Source organism: Hesperophylax consimilis, unplaced genomic scaffold (genome assembly GCF_061612785.1).
Source record: "Hesperophylax consimilis isolate HC1 unplaced genomic scaffold, BYU_Hcon_1.0 scaffold_40, whole genome shotgun sequence".
NCBI classification, from domain to species: domain Eukaryota; kingdom Metazoa; phylum Arthropoda; class Insecta; order Trichoptera; family Limnephilidae; genus Hesperophylax; species Hesperophylax consimilis.
In genome coordinates this window covers 444778-463391 of record NW_028301270.1, presented here as the reverse complement: position 1 = coordinate 463391, position 18614 = coordinate 444778, and the positions used below count along the sequence as shown (strand labels likewise).

General features: G+C 34.1%; 1 long non-coding RNA gene across 1 annotated transcript; it reads left to right on the top strand.

Moving 5' to 3' along the window:
- Positions 1 to 6163: 6163 nt before the first annotated feature.
- On the top strand, positions 6164 to 8973 carry LOC149408958 (uncharacterized). Its single transcript, XR_016305321.1, has 3 exons — positions 6164 to 7172; positions 7253 to 7360; positions 7464 to 8973. It is a non-coding gene; the product is annotated as an uncharacterized LOC149408958 (long non-coding RNA).
- Positions 8974 to 18614: the final 9641 nt, after the last annotated feature.

Sequence of the window (18614 nt, the reverse complement as noted above, 5' to 3'; positions counted from 1 at the left end):
AAAAACTAAGGATTATGCACAATATGTACTGATCGGGGACATGAATATAAATACTATAGGAGAAGTATTGCATAGGCAGTCCGACGACTACTTATGTGCTATGGCTGAAAGTTACTTTATTTCCAATATTAATTCTCCAACTAGGGTACAAGGTAGCTCAAGCTCATGTTTGGATCATACATATACCAGAAATATAACAAATTCAAATGCATTTGTAATAAATAATACAATCACTGATCATTACACCACTGCAATCAGTATCCCAAACTCAACACCCAAAAAACATAAAATTAATCACAAACAGATTATCGATTATGAGGCTTTATTAAATGATCTTAATAATAAAAATTGGGAATATGTTTATAAAGAGACTGAAGTTAACAATGCTCTAAACTATTTTATTAATGAAATCAATACATTCATAACAAAACACACAATAACTAAACGCATACCATATAGTAAAATACATCTCACACCATGGATTACCAACGGCATTGTTAAATCTATACACAAAAGAAATCACCTTCATAAAATAGCTAAACGAGACCCATTGAACGATACTAAACAGCAAAACTATTGCCGATACCGTAATATTTGCAAAACCGTTATTCGCAAATGCAAAGAGCGTTATTATAAATTCTAACTTGATAAGGATAATTCCAGCAAAAACATGTGGAATGTTGTCAGAGACATAACTAAAAGTAAAAGAAATACCAATGCATCTGTAACTGAATTAAATACCTAAAATTTGATTATAACTGACAATCAATTAATTGCATGTCATACTAATCAATATTTTGCATCCGTTGGATCAAATCTAGCAAAAAAAAATTATTAGAAACCCAGAAAACGGAAGACTCTTTAGCATCGACAATTGAAACAAAGGAACAATCTTTTTCATTTAATATTAAACCAACTACTGTAGAAGAGGTCTTAAAAATAATCAACAGCCTTAATACTACACATGCAAAGGGTCCAGATAGTCTAAATACACAAATACTAAAAAAAATAAAAATCAGATTTCTGCTCTGCTATCATATATTTACAACTTAAGTTTTGCATCAGGAATATTTCCTGATCACTTCAAAAAATCAATAATTGTCCCAATTCACAAAAGTGGACCTAAATCTCTTGTAGAAAACTATAGGCCAATATCACTATTAAGCGCGATATCCAAAGTCATTCAAAAGCTTTTCAAAACTAGGTTAAACGAATATGTGGAGAAACATAACATTCTAAGTCCTAACCAATACGGCTTTCGGTCGGGTAAGGGAACGGATGATGCCATCGCATGTCTCACTGAAACTATTGCAGGGAATATGAACCGTGGCAAGAAAACTATTGCCCTTTTCCTGGACCTGGCCAAGGCATTTGACACAATATCTCATAAAATTCTTTTACAGAGACTTAGAAATATAGGAATAAAGGGAAAAGCTTTTCAATGGATAGAAAGTTATATATCTAATAGATTTCAACAAACCAGAATTAACGAGGCTATTAGCACTTCACTAAAATACACTTTTTGGGTACCACAAGGAAGTACACTTGGGCCCCTTCTCTTTATTATATACATAAACGAACTTTGTAACCAACACATTGGTGGTAAAATTATCACGTTCGCTGACGATACAGTTATTTTGTTTGAAGGAGATGATTGGAAAGAAACACACCACCTTGCGAACACAGGTATAAACAGAGTAAAACAGTGGCTGGACAGTAATTTGCTTACACTAAACATACAAAAAACAAAATATCTCACATTTAGCGCTACCCTTGCAGGTCAACCCAAAACACCTCATCACCTCACAATACATAATATTAAGTGTAGCCTTGGAAATAATAACCATACTTGTAAATGCGAAACCCTTGAATGTGTTAAATCTATTAAATATTTAGGTATAATAGTGGATAACCATCTTAAATGGAAACAACAAATCGAAAACACAGCTAATAAAGTGCGCAAACTTATTTATATATTTATAGCATTGCGGGAAATTATAAAAACTCAAGACATTAAAAAAATATACTACGGGCTCTGTAACTCCGTCATAACCTACGGTTGCATTGGATGGGGTGGAACAGGATTAACAATATTATACCCGCTACTGATGGCACAGAAATCCATTCTACGCGTCATTATGAAGAAACCCTTCAGATACTCGAGCGACGCTTTAAAAAATATTTTTTTTATTTTTCTTTCTTACATTGATATATTATATTTTTATTTTATATTGTACATGTACCTATCTGGATTTTATTGTTTATTACTGCTAAATTGTATTTTCCTAAAAAAATATTTTCTTTCTATTTTTCTTTCTTACATTTATATGTTATATTTTAATTTTATTTTATATTTTTCATGTACCTACCTACCTGGAATTATGTACACGCAACCTGCCAATTTGACTGTCCAAAAACGGGAAACTTCCTAGTTGGGCAGTCAAAGCTTCCTTTTATATTTGTATATCTTGTATGTAATAAATGTAATAATAATAAATAAATAAAAATAAAATAAATAAATAAATATGTGGCTATGGAAGATTATACTACAGCTACTGCCGGCTACATTCCAGAGTGGAAGACGTGACTGGTAACCCCATGGGGAAAGGCGAACATTCAGGAAAGTATCTTCTAATCTATTTACAATTTGGTACTGCCACCCCGGGAACCATTTATTGGATAACTACACCTCTGCCATAGGTCACCCCAAGTGGTTTGGTGACTTAGCGTGGGTTCATGGGGTGAGGTTTGCTCGGGTCTTGGCGGTGGATGTGTCCTCCAGCTACGTGGAAGGCCGGAGAGACAGGTTGAGGGAAACCTTGTGACCTTTCCGGCAGAACTCTTTTGGAACATCGTCTTGCACCGCAGTGGGAGGGATGGATTCATACGTCCGTCACTCCTGGACCCACAGACCTCGGTTTCCTACCCACCCCTCAAACCTTATCCTTCCCAAAACTTCCTCTCCTTCCCTTCCTTTAAAAGACCCTCCACACAGCATCTTCAAAGATGAAATAGGTCTGAGGGAAAATATTTTCCTCAGGGCTTCCTGTGTGGAGCTATTGTTAAACAAACAAAAAAAAATGGCTCAGTAACATAACTAGTTCTGAATATTTCAAATAATTGAGGTTAATGAGGGCGTACTGTATAGGGCCCGCAAATACTTTAATAGTACACAACTGCTAACCCTGTACAAATCACAAGTGCGCCCCACGGTTGGATTTGGCAGCCCGAAAATACCTGAAAAAACCCTTATTTTAATTATTTTTTAACTGATTCTCAATATACGGGCCCATGTAAAGTGGGATTATTTTCACAATGTCTACATTTCTGTCGGTAGAGTGTCCGACTCCTGATTGTACGATACAAAATTTCAGCCCTTTGACTTTTAATTAATCGCTCAGATGGCTCAGTCTGTTTTGGGAGTTCCGCGCGTTCGTAGCGGCGCTGCAAGCAACTATTTTTTAAAACTTTTCGCGCTGCTAACATTGAATTTTACGACCATGTATCCCCAAGAAACAGAAGACAGCGTATTGCAAAACATAGTGAAAATAGTTTATTATTCCGGGTACAAATTAATACAAAGGAATAGACAGAGACATTATGGACCTCCTCCAAAATGGATCGGCCCGCCTCCGACGGGCTGCGAAGTCTTCATGGGAAAACTTCCCAGAGACCTTTATGAAGACGAACTTATTCCGGTTTTCGAGGAAGTTGGAACGATCTACGAGCTGCGACGGATGATGGATTTTTCTGGATTTAACAGGGGATTTGGATTCGTGCGTTACACCAACGAACAGGACGCCTGGAAAGCGGTAGAAATGTTGAACAATTGCAGAATTCGACCTAGTAATGCTATCGTGGTAGCAAAATCTTTCGATAATAACCGCCTCTTCGTTAGTGGGCTGCCATTAGACGCAAGTAAAGAAGAAATCTTGAAAGAATTTAGTAAGCTTGTGTCTGGTCTAGTTGATGTGATGATGTATCCTCTCATGCATAACCCTTTACATAACCGAGGGTACGTCTTTCTGCATTTTGATAGTCATCGTTCAGCAGCTTTGGCCCGAAGGGCTCTCATACCTGGTCCTCTGACATCCTTTGGAGACAAGCTGGTGGTAGACTGGGCCGAACCGGAACCCATCGTCGGAAATAATATCATGAAGCAGGTAAGAACCAATAGGTTATATTGTATTTTTTACATTTTTGTTGTTTTCCAATCTAAATTTTCTAGTTGTACAATCGTAAAATCCTAACTTAATATCATTTTCGTGTATGTTCAATGTAGATCTTTGGTACTTTTATTGGTAAAATTTCCGAACAATATTATAAATACGACCAAATTATCTAAATAACACTTCGTTTCAACGTAATTAGTACAATTTTGGCTTTATGTTTGAGATAGAAAATTGGTTATTATTATTCGTAGGTAGTACGAATATTTTATAGTAAGTACCTTTGTTTTCTAATATGCACCGCCGTTTTTTTTGTTGAGTTTGTGATTGCACCTTCAGGTGAAAATCCCAAAACTGCATTGTGTCATGATCATCATTTTGATTATTATTGTGCAATACTTTTCAATTGTTCTCACTGCGTTTATATTTTAGTTCAAGTATTTATTTTTTTTATATTTTTATTTATTTTATAAAATACTGTTTTATTATTCAAATTTACATAGTAAGAACATATTTCAATAAAAATTAACATGTTTACCTTTACAAGAGTCTAAAATTCGTGTGTAAAGGGAAAAAAAACTTTTCATACATATTTATTTATTTATTATTATAACACCCCCTAATGGGCTTTTACACACTACAAAGTTTAATAGTAGAGTATCACAGTTATTATAGATTCTACAAAATTAAAACAATAAAGGAAACATAATACAACGAAAAAAGAAAAAATATTAAATGTTACAACAAAAGCATATAATAAAATAAGATACATTAGTAAAAATGATAAGAAGTCTCACATAAATAGATATTCAAAATAAAAATATATATATTGCGGAAATTATAGATGTCTATTTGTGTATCGATCTATAAAAGAATTGAAATAAACAATATTTATATTGATTATTTTTAAGATGAAATATATCTCCAAGATCAGAGTATTTATTTCCGAGACTGTGAAGTCTTGGAATTGGGGAATTGAAGTCTTGAATTTGGGGAAAAAACACAGTGACTATTCAACACACTTTTAAAAAGTGATATAAAGTCATTAAAAACGATGAAATTTTTTCTTCACGGGTGTTGTTACTCTTGTGCAATCATAAAAAGGCGAACAGACCATAATGTTACATTGATATACTCAAATTTCCGGTCGGTGGCGTCGTTAGTGTATATTTTGTGGTTATAAAAAATTATTGACAAAAATTATAGAAAATTTTGTTTTTTAATTCCTCTTTTGGCCACCTGCAAAGTTAAGTATGTCATTCTGTGCCGTTGATAGAACTGTTGTCACCTCTCCCTCTTAAATGAATCTAATAAATAATAACAATAGAACTAGAGTACAATAGTCAGCCACACGGAGTGAATCTTGAATAAAAATGATTGATTTTGTTTCATTTCTTTGTCATTTAGGTAAAGATTTTGTTCGTCCGAAACGTATCCGCCAGAGCAACGGAAAACGACATATTGATAACTTTTAGCAGATACATCGATCCATTCACTATCGAACGAATTAAAAAGGTTGAAGATTTTGCCTTTGTTCATTTTATCACCAGACAAGATGCTGAAAAAGCATTGCGATTGTTGAAATGCTGCACTTTGGACGGGTTCAAGTTAGAACTGAAATGGGCTAGACCTGTCGACAAGATATATACTAAGAATATACGCAGAGAAAGCAAAAATGGTTGTTTTTCGGTAGAGTTAAAAAATCCTCACCAGATATATGAAAAACAGGATTTGAAGCCTGTGAATTTGAGTATCAATAATTTAGGCATAATTGGTCAAATGCCAGAAAAAAGTAATAATGTTTATGCAAAATCTGCCCCCGATGTACTTGATGACTACTGCAAAAGGTTAGTTTTTTTCTATTTTATTATTTAAACATATATTTTTGTATTACAAAATATAATAATTATACATGTGTCCTGGGGTAGAGTGCACAAATCTTGGGAGGTAATTCTACATTGATGGTAGAAGTAAAAAATATATTGAAGACCCCAAGGCAAGAAGTTGTTAACTTACATTTTCGTAAAAAATGAGTTAGAATGCTCTCTAAACTAATTCGCATACGCTCTTTCCAATGAACACCATGCCAGAGCTTAAAAACGGCAAGAACATGCTTAAATCAATGTGATGAACATGTTAACTACGTGTTTCTGTGACATTAAGTTGATAAAATCAGGGCAAGAACTTGTTAACTACTAAGTTAGCAAGTTCTTGCCGTAATTCTGTAATTAACAACTTCTTCCCATCTACATTGGTTTAAATTTTTATGGTTAACATGTTATTCACTCACTTTGACGTTTACCTTGGTGGTTTTAAAAAGTTTTGCAGTGCGTGTTTTTTATTTAAAAATCATCGAAAATGAGTTCCAGAGGTGAAAAAATGGTGAATATGTGTCAAAAATTGATCAGGGAATCAGGTAAGCTGTATAAAACATTATCATTCATCTTAATTTATCCTTAAAGTAGTTTGAAAATGGGTGACTCATTTTTGTTTTGGTGTTTTTCTGTCTAAAATTCAACAATTTTTTATTGTAATGCTTATTAATTTGTTTCAGGAAGTGTTCAAGAGTCCACTAATTTAGTACAACCTGAGAAGCATTTAGAAATACCTCAAAATAATGTAATTTTAATGGATGGTAAATGCAAAAAAAAAGTTTTACTCTGTGACTCTGAATATTCTTTTATGTTTTGAATTCCTTCATTAATGCTTTACAATATCGTGTTTCAGAAAGTGTTCAAGACTCTTTGACTGGTGTTGAGTTTGGGATATTATTAGGAATACCTCAACATGATGTCATGTTAATGGAAGTTAAACTTAAAAATACTTTATAGTGACACTAAATTCTTTTGAACATTGAACTAAAAATGATTATTTTACTGTACTTTGTATTTTCAGAAGATAATCAGAGTAGTCTAGAGTATATCGCTACTACCACTGGTACAGGAGATATAATTTTGGAATACGTACAACAAGATGAGATACTCAATACTTTAAATCAAACTGGTGAGGATAAGGCTTTATAACTTGAATTGAATTTTATTTTACTGATTTGCATGTAATGAAGATTAAATTATTATTTTCAGATGCAGCTCTTGCTGTGGAAAGCAGTGTAGGATAATATACTGAGGACGCTGAAAGCGAAATTGAAAACAATGTAAACGTTTCTGATGTAGAAAACAGTCATTTAGAAGGTAATTTGTCTTGCTGTACCTAGGTATATAATTTCAGATTAACTTTAAAAAAAATCATTTTTGACTGTTCGCTAACTGATATGAATGTGTGTATTATTTTCAGGCACTAAAAAGAGTAGGAAGAGGCCCAAGCTAGGGCGAGCAAGAGAAATAGCGCGGGACGCTAGGATGAGAGGTGATTCTTATGTTAATTATAAAAAAAGCCTTAAACCTGCTAAAACACCAAAACTGGAAGAAAATCTTTGTGTTAGCAACTGCAGATTGAAATGTAATTCAAGATTTAATGCCGAAGTTAGGCAAAAACTCTTTCTAGAGTTTTATTCACTACATTCAGAAGCCCAATCAACTTTGTTATTGAGATCGATGAATATTAAAAAGATAACCAGGATCACTTCGACCAAACGATCCTGCAATATTACGTACTCTGTTTCAATACAAGGAAATAATGAACAAGTTTACAAACCAGCCTTAATCCATTTGCCAAATAGGTAGAGGCAGATTAGATATTTCGAGGAGAAAAGTAGCTGCAGGAGTTTCATCACCAGCAGTAAGTCACAGAGGTCGCCACTGCACGAGGCCTAACAAAACACCAGATAACCAGCTTAAAGAAGTAAGAGAACACATCAATATGTTCCCTGCAGTAGCTTCACATTATTCCAGGAACAAAAATCCCCATAAATTGTACCTCGCATCCGATTTGTCAATCCCAAAACTGTATGAGCTCTATAATATGTTTTGTGGAGAAAAAGAGTATGCCCCTGTTTCGTTGAATCGTTACGTTAATCGTTTACACGTTTAACTTGTTGTTTGGTGTGCCTAAGACAGACACTTGTGGGACTTGCGATAGCAAAAAATCTGACCAAATTCATGTAAATATGCATAAAGCTGCATTTGAAATGCAAAAACATGATAAGAAAAAGGCATCTGAACTTTATACACAATACAAAAAACACTATCGGAAAAAAGGTTAACTTTCAAAAAGGAATTCGCTGGATAAGAGTGGAGGAATTCGGGATTTATAAATATCGAAAATCACTCTCCGAAGAAGAGCCTTGGAAAGAAGTGGATCTTAAAAAAAAAGGTGTGAAACATTATCTTCCCTGCCAATGCTGTCATCAAAAGTGAGAGATAACAAAGAAATCGATGCGGTCAAATGGAATGATATCCAAAAATTGTTACCATACCTGGATGAGTTTTTTCGTGGATTTTTTAAGTCTCAAAAAAAATTTACACATGCTCTGCTACCTTTTCTTTTCAATAATAATTATTATTTAGTTACTTTATATCAAAAAAAAAGTTTAATTTGTTTGATTAAATAAAACAACAAGAATTTAACATGTTCTTGCCTTTCAATTCTGTATCTTCCTCACCTATCCCTGAAGATGGCATGAACATGTTAACTACATTTTTTTGTAGAAAACATGTTTATTTTAACTTTTAGACTGCAAAACTACTTAATATTACTAGATGTAATGTAAATTTGGTTTGTTTACTACACCATGAAGGATCAGTACATTGTATATGACATTCAAATAAAAAATTATAAGGCAAAACGCAAAAGTCTAAATATCTCAGAATGCCTTCAATGTAAGTTAACAACTTCTTGCCTTGGGGTCTTCAATATATAACTTTTATTCAATAATACTTTACTCCCAGACACCCTGAATACGAGCTGAAGTTCTCTGCTTTGTCCCGGGACTAACACAATAGTTTTTCGAAATCAGACCTTTTTCCATAGGAGAATATTTATTTTCCCATAAAAAACAATTCAACTTTTTTTAAATATTTTTTATTTACCTAAAAACTACCTTCAGATGTTGGAATTTCGAAAAAAGTAATGTCGACAAGATCTTCGTGTGATATTGACCTAGAAAGGTTTTTGATACTCTTAACAATCGGCGTCACAACACCCCGACGGGAACAACCCCTTATTTAAACCGGTAAGAATACCCAGCAAGAAAAAACCCAACAAACAGAATACAGCGTATTGCAAAACATAGTGAAAATAGTTAATAAATCCGGGTACGAATTAATACAAAGAAATGGACAGAGATATTATGGACCTCCTCCGAATTGGATCGGCCGATGTAAGTTCCCGGCGACGTGGAATTTACAGCGTTTTCTGGAGTTGGCATGTAACTTGAGACCTTACGTGTCACATTTTCGTGACTAGATTCCAATTACTCGTTTATACGATTGAATCCCATGTGATTTAAATTCTAAATGTTTACACGTGCTTTAATATTTTGTGTGCTTAGTTCTTAGAAAAAATATAGGCATAACCAAAGCTAAAGCGGTGAATAAAATGTTTTTTGTAAAATTTTTATATTTGAAATTAAAAATATACATTCTATTATTTTAATTCATAAAAGTTTTTATGTGTTAGTTTATAAAAGTTTTGCTAAATACACAAATGTAATATTTAACTATTTTATGATAATTTTATTATATAGGTTTATAATATGGCACTTTGTACCTCTTAGCGTCTGCAAATAACCGGAACTATTGGATCATTTCGAGTTACTAGATCATTTAACACTTACTCAATCATCGACAAATCGAGATTTATATACCATTTTAATCGTCTCGGCGAGACGAGATCAGTGGCATTTTCAACTCAATTTGATTTGACAAGTACGATTATCGTGAGCAATAGATATGATCCTATATGCGATTTTATCCCAGATATTCAACGTCACTTTGTTAATTGTTTCTATCGTGTATTAAACTAACTCCATTGATATCAACAAGCGACGTTGCCGTCGTTATTTGTGTCAAACGCAGGTGTACAAATAATTTTATAAAGTAATGAAATATTTTAACAATTGTATGCCAAAATAGCCTCTAAAGTAATATTATTTAGAGCTCATTATCGTACGACATTGCGTATTAGTCTAAACAATATTCGAAAGGAACTATAAGGCTCAAGAATTGTGTGCAAAATCTAAAGTCATATTATTAAGAGCCCATTATCGAATGATGTTGTGTGCTAGCCAAAGCTGGTTTGTTTGTATTGGTACATCTGAAGCTAGCTTCAGTTTAGTTTACGGGAATACATAAATGACTTGCTACTGGCTAATTTATAATATTAAATATTACCGTTATTCATGTGTAAAACTCGGTTGACTGGTTGGTTTGTTCTTGCTTTTTGTCAGATAGTATATTTACTTACAATATGTCACAGAGGAGAGTTGATAAAATCTTTCAGCTTTGCGAAATGGATTTTAAATACGGTAAGCTATTACATATTTCTAAATAATAACCTAAATTGTAAAATATAGAAAATAACAATTTTAATCTATGCTTATCAAATGAGTACAGAATAATTACCGTATTTTATTATATAGGTCATGATTTTTTTCTTTCTTTTTTGAGAACCCAAGCAGTAAAATTATTACTCTGCCTACCCCTGCGCGGAAACGGCGTGATGGTTAGTTAGTTAGTTAGATAATAATCTGAAATATTACAGAGCTACCTTAGCTTGTAGTAAATTGTTATAGGTAATATCAGAAATGCTGCTAATTAATATTCCCTTGCAAATGCGTAATAAGTCTGTTATTTTGTCATTATATTAGGATAGGTTTCACATTTGTTTGACTTACTTACTACATTGAGCTATTATTATTAGATAAATATATAATATATTATGCTTTATTTTAGAAACCAAAACTGAAGTAATGTTAGAAAGGGGTCCGTCGATGTCCGACGATGATGATTCACTATACAAACCGAACAACGTTACTTCTTCGACTGAATCAGGTATCTACAGAAAACATGTTTAATACTCTTGAAACAATCAATACGTAACATATAATTTGATTATTATATGGTCAGAGGTGCGGCCCAGAAAGCCGAAGGTCCTAGGTGCGATTCCCAGATGTGACCGTATCTTTTCTGTTTCAGATTTTAGATTGAGTGATGCTAATATTGTCCTTCAACTATCGATCTTAAAAAAAATGTGCGACGAAGTTATGAAACTAGAACTGAATATAGCACAACGATTTGAAAATGAAAAATCTTATGCGGTCTATGAGGAACTTTGTAAAACAAAAATTGCTCATATTATAATATTTAATAGGAGAATAGCTGGTGAGGTAGCGAGAGCACCGTTGGAAAATTATATAGCCGGCCAACATGAAAAACAAGATATTCCTAAAGAAATTATGGAAATCATGAGTTCTGAGGAAAAAAATGCTATAAATGCTTTAAACTGCTTCCATATTCCAGGAAAAAGAGGAAGAACAGTTGCAATTCTTCTTCGAGATCAAATGAAAAAAAATATAGACACTCTATTTGCATACCGACATTTAGTTGGAATTTCAAATGAAAACAAATACTTATTTCCAAAAGCAGCAGGTGAACCTTATTTCTGTGGTACGCAAATTCTAAGAGACCTAAGAAGTAAGTTTTCCCTCATAAATCCGGATCATATGACTTCAACTGGGCAACCATGAGCCAAGTAGCTGGAAAAAATAATGCATATGTGAATGCATTGTCCCATTTCTTAGGGCATACACCAGGTACAAATAAGGGCAATTATATGATACCCCACCTGGCCCTCGAGAAAGGTAAAGTTGGCTTGAATTTACTACAATTAGCTGAAGGAAAAAAAGGTTTTTTTTGAAAACTTTGAAAATTACTTTGTCGAAGGAAGAGATCCAGGCGCTGGAAAAATTAACGAAATTAAAAGAGATAGGGGAATCTTATCAACACGATCGTGGAAACTGATAAATACATTAATAAATAATCATCGTGTGAAGAAATTGCACTTACCTAAAGAACTGCAGAGAAAAAGAGATTTCTACTTGCAAGATGCTTAACGAATGCTCGAACGACTCCAGTAACATACGTTATGAGCCAACGTCATGAAACGTAAAGTCATGCGATTCAGTTGGTGCCAAGTAAAGTAGCTATTGACTCGTTACTCGTTGTATCTATGAGTTTTTTTTCAGTCTGATAAAGATTTGGTATGCATATTATTTTAAATAATTAATTAGTTGAAAATGAATGCAATTTTTTTTTTTAATATGATTTATTTCTATATTTTGTTAAACTCTGATAATGTCAGTTTTGTATAACGTATTGTATATAATTTTAAACTGCAATTATGTAAAAATCATTACTTAATTAGTTTTTAAGTTTGTTTTAGTTCTGTAGAATTTCCTAATGAAAGTTTTTAAGAATGTCTGAAAATAAATAAATGAAAATGTGAATTTTTCCAAATTTGTTTTTTATTTTACCAAACAATGAATTTGTGCAAAATTTTATTAAAACACAAGACTTGTGCAATATTCATGGCAACATATTGTTTTTTTTTTTTTTTTTACAGTATTACCGCACAAGAGTCCCAACTGCTCCCGTCTGGAGCCAGTGAGACTATGGCATCCCCAATTGGGGTATGTTGTGAGGCTGAGGGTATTGGGGAGGGAAGGGAGATGGGGAAGAGGAAGGTGGGGAAGTACCTGGCTATTCAGATCTGGTCACCAAACACGGCTAAAGCCATTTCAAGCAACGTTTCAATTCTGAATGGTGGTCTTACACCAGGGCGATACTGGTAGTATCTTCCACTCTGGAACGTGCCGCAAATATACTATATATTATTTTAATTAATTAATTGTGAAATAACACAAATCAATCAAATAAAATTTATTTGCGCACGCCGGGTTCGAACCCGCGACCTTCGGATCTGTAGTCAAAAGCGTATACCACTAGACCACGCCGGCCGTCGATTGTCTACCAGTGTTGACGTATTTTGACAGCTGCTTCAATTGACCTAGCTTTAACAATCATAATACTAGAAAATCAAACTAAAAAAGTGGTTAACTCGTCTAATCAGGAGAGTGCGCGTTGGGACAGTGAATTTTTTATCCCACAAATTATCTCGCTAAGGCGGAATACTCGTCATTATTCTGGTGTTTGTACCACAAAATACAACTCAGTGCAAAAGTGACTCGATCATTATATAAACACAAAAAACCTATCCCAAAGGCGTTTTTAGCGTCACAAAGGCTCTGCCATCTCTCATACAAGAAACAAGCATTGTGTCGTTTTTTTCTCTTGTGTGAAACTTTGAAATCAACTACCTTAATGAATACACTATGCTCCATCTGTAAAAAAAACATTGACACCCCGTCAGACTTCATCTCATGTTGTATCTGCGACGATAACTACCACTTCATTTGTGCCGATTTTTTTAATTTTTTTTTATAGTGAATACCTCACAAGAGTCCCAACTGCTCCCGTCTGGAGCCAGTGAGACTAGGGCATCCCCAATTGGGGGATGTTGTGAGGCTGAAGGTAAGTGGGAAGGGAAAGAGGAAGGTGGGGAAGTACCTGGCTATTCAGATCTAGTCACTAAACACGGCTAAAGCCATTGGGAGCAACGTTTCAATTCTGAATGGTGGTCTTACACCAGGGCGATACTGGTAGTATCTTCCACTCTGGAACGTGCCACAAATATACTACATATTATTTTAATTAATTAATTGTGAAATAACACAAATTAATCAAATAAAATATCCGATATCGCAGAGACCTCACGGCGAGGAACTAAGATTTTACAGTGGCGCTGCAAACTTTGCACAAAAACACAAAAAAACTCAAAAAAAAATACGTCTGAAAAAAATCTAGAACTGACATCTATCGAGAAACCTAATAAACAACCATCATCAACACCAAAATCTACAATTGCCGCCTCATCATACGCCAGTGTGAACTTACCACCAACAACCACAGATGGCTCTAGTAAACTGACAATCGATCTATTTTTAACTGAATTCGCAAATTTCAAAGACTCAGTTAATGAATCTGTTGGAAAAAAATACGATGCAATCCTGCTCCAAAATAATGAAATATTAAAAACCATTCAAAACATATCTCAACAGCAAGAAGATTTAAAATATCGAATAAATAATTTGGAAAAACTACATGAACAAGTAAACTCAGCCTTAAATTCAAGACTTGGGGACAAACTAAACACGGGAACAATCGGATTGTCTGGCCCCATTACACCCATATACGTCTCAGAACTCCTCACGTCTAAAGGCAAACGGCTTTGGTATCTAGCTCGCCAACGTGCGACTGAATGTAAATATAGGTACGTCTGGACGAAAGCAGGTCTAATCTACATGAAAAAAGATGACTCTTCTCGACCTATATTAATAGACTCAGAACAAGCTATACCGAAGCTCTGACTACCTGCTCTTTATTCTAATTATCGTGATAAAACTACTGACTACCGCTTTATATCGCCATTTCATACTCTATTACATAACAGCACTATATTATATGAACACCTAGGTTTTTGCATAACTCCAATTTGTACTGGAATAATTTTAATCCTAATTTTAATTTTAACTTTAATTTTAATCTTTATTCTCTCTAGAATGGTAACTACACTTATTATAAGATTATTATTTGATTTATTAGTAATATTACTAATAATTCGGCAAAAGAAAACTCTAATCAACATATTTTATATAACCCAGATATTACTTATTGTTCATACTTATACTACTTTTTACTGTCTTTTGAAAGAGAAAATGCCACACACTAACTACATACGTTATTTATTTCCTGGATTTTATTTCAGATATTATTTCTTACTCAGATATATTTTATTTTTCCTAACTACATCATTTTGTTTACAGTTTTGTCGGTACATATTTCGTACTACAAGTATTTATATGAAAATAAAATACTGTTTTAAAACTTTACCCAGAAAACAACAATTAATTTTTGAATTCTAATGGTAATAAACGATCTTCAACATGAAATCGATAGTACCGTAATATTTGCAAAACCGTTATTCGCAAATGCAAAGAGCGTTATTATAAATTCTTACTTGATAAGGATAACTCCAGCAAAAACATGTGGAATGTTGTCAGAGACATAACTAAAAGTAAAAGAAATACCAATGCATCTGTAACTGAATAAAATACCGGAAATTTGATTAAAACTGACAATCAATCAATTGCATGTCATACTAATCAATATTTTGCATCCGTTGGATCAAATCTAGCAAAAAAAAAATTATTAGAAACCCAGAAAACGGAAGACTCTTTAGCATCGACAATTGAAACAAAGGAACAATCTTTTTCATTTAATATTAAACCAACTACTGTAGAAGAGGTCTTAAAAATAATCAACAGCCTTAATACTACACATGCAAAGGGTCCAGATAGTCTAAATACACAAATACTAAAAAAAAATAAAAATCAGATTTCTGCTCCGCTATCATATATTTAAAACTTAAGTTTTGCATCAGGAATATTTCCTGATCACTTCAAAAAATCAATAATTGTCCCAATTCACAAAAGTGGACCTAAATCTCTTGTAGAAAACTATAGGCCAATATCACTATTAAGCGCGATATCCAAAGTCATTGAAAAGCTTTTCAAAACTAGGTTAAACGAATATGTGGAGAAACATAACATTCTAAGTCCTAACCAATACGGCTTTCGGTCGGGTAAGGGAACGGATGATGCCATCGCATGTCTCACTGAAACTATTGCAGGGAATATGAACCGTGGCAAGAAAACTATTGCCCTTTTCCTGGACCTGGCCAAGGCATTTAACACAATATCTCATAAAATTCTTTTACAGAGACTTAGAAATATAGGAATAAAGGGAAAAGCTTTTCAATGGATAGAAAGTTATATATCTAATGGATTTCAACAAACCAGAATTAACGAGGCTATTAGCACATCACTAAAATACACTTTTGGGGTACCACAAGGAAGTACACTTGGGCCCCTTCTCTTTATTATATACATAAACGAACTTTGTAACCAACACATTGGTGGTAAAATTATCACGTTCGCTGACGATACAGTTATTTTGTTTGAAGGAGATGATTGGAAAGAAACACACCACCTTGCGAACACAGGTATAAACAGAGTAAAACAGTGGCTGGACAGTAATTTGCTTACACTAAACATACAAAAAACAAAATATCTCACATTTAGCGCTACCCTTGCAGGTCAACCCAAAACACCTCATCACCTCACAATACATAATATTAAGTGTAGCCTTGGAAATAATAACCATACTTGTAAATGCGAAACCCTTGAATGTGTTAAATCTATTAAATATTTAGGTATAATAGTGGATAACCATCTTAAATGGAAACAACAAATCGAAAACACAGCTAATAAAGTGCGCAAACTTATTTATATATTTATAGCATTGCGGGAAATTATAAAAACTCAAGACATTAAAAAAATATACTACGGGCTCTGTAACTCCGTCATAACCTACGGTTGCATTGGATGGGGTGGAACAGGATTTATTTATTTATTTATTTATTTATTATTGGATAATTTGTATAGCGCCGCTTTTGTGAGATATCACCTCAGGGGCGCTTTACATTTGATGCAGGTATTACAGAAAATATAAATATTACAAAAATAGAGTGAAGTTAAGTTAAGTAAAATGAAGTAAAGGAACAGGTGACACGAAGATAGAAGATGGAGATTAACAATATTATACCCGCTACTGATGGCACAGAAATCCATTCTACGCGTCATTATGAAGAAACCCTTCAGATACTCGAGCGACGCTTTCTTCAAGGAGTTTAATGTGCTTGATGTTCGACAGTGTCACATAAAAAATAACAATCTGCGTCCACAAAAATAAAAACAAAACGATAACAGTCGATCATAATCATCAAACCAGAAGTAAGAGCAGAAACGACCTTTCTATTCCAACTAGCAATACTGCGGCTTATCAAAAAGTTTTCTCATACCTGGGACCAAAAATATACAACAAAATCCCCTCTCAATTTAAACTCTGTGAATTATCAGCCTTCGGTACTAAAATAACAAAATGGTTATTAGACTTAGGTAGGACAGATTCAGAAAAATTATTAAAAAACGTAGTCTGAGTTGATTTCTTCGATTTTGTATTTTGTATTTACCTAAAAAATATTTTTTTTATTTTTCTTTCTTACATTGATATATTATATTTTAATTTTATATTGTACATGTACCTTTCTGGATTTTATTGTTTATTACTGCTAAATTGTATTTTCCTAAAAAAATATTTTCTTTCTATTTTTCTTTCTTACATTTATATGTTATATTTTAATTTTATTTTATATTTTACATGTACCTACCTGGAATTATGTACACGCAACCTGCCAATTTGACTGTCCAAAAACGGGAAACTTCCTAGTTGGACAGTCAAAGCTTCCTTTTATATTTGTATATCTTGTATGTAATAAATGTAATAATAATAAATAAATAAAAATAAAATAAATAAATAAATATGTGGCTATGGAAGATTATACTACAGCTACTGCCGGCTACATTCCAGAGTGGAAGACGTGACTGGTAACCCCATGGGGAAAGGCGAACATTCAGGAAAGTATCTTCTAATCTATTTACAATTTGGTACTGCCACCCCGGGAACCATTTATTGGATAACTACACCTCTGCCATAGGTCACCCCAAGTGGTTTGGTGACTTAGCGTGGGTTCATGGGGTGAGGTTTGCTCGGGTCTTGGCGGTGGATGTGTCCTCCAGCTACGTGGAAGGCCGGAGAGACAGGTTGAGGGAAACCTTGTGACCTTTCCGGCAGAACTCTTTTGGAACATCGTCTTGCACCGCAGTGGGAGGGATGGATTCATACGTCCGTCACTCCTGGACCCACAGACCTCGGTTTCCTACCCACCCCTCAAACCTTATCCTTCCCAAAACTTCCTCTCCTTCCCTTCCTTTAAAAGACCCTCCACACAGCATCTTCAAAGATGACATAGGTCTGAGGGAAAATATTTTCCTCAGGGCTTCCTGTGTGGAGCTATTGTTAAACAAACAAAAAAAATGGCTCAGTAACATAACTAGTTCTGAATATTTCAAATAATTGAGGTTAATGAGGGCGTACTGTATAGGGCCCGCAAATACTTTAATAGTACACAACTGCTAACCCTGTACAAATCACAAGTGCGCCCCACGGTTGGATTTGGCAGCCCGAAAATACCTGAAAAAACCCTCGACTCTGTGCAGAAAATCTGTGCAGGTCTGTTTGATAGATTCTCCCATCTTAAAAAAACGGATTGCAATCTTTAGAGCATATGCTTGTTCTACCGGTATTTCTATGGAAGATGCTCCGAGGAACTAGCATCATTAATCCGTTCAGCACCGGAGCATAGTCGGGAAACACGCCAAATGCATACCCAACATATGTACACGGTTAACATTACTCGCATGAGAACGGGTCGTTTCTACGGCTCGTTTCTGTGTTCAACGGCTCGGCT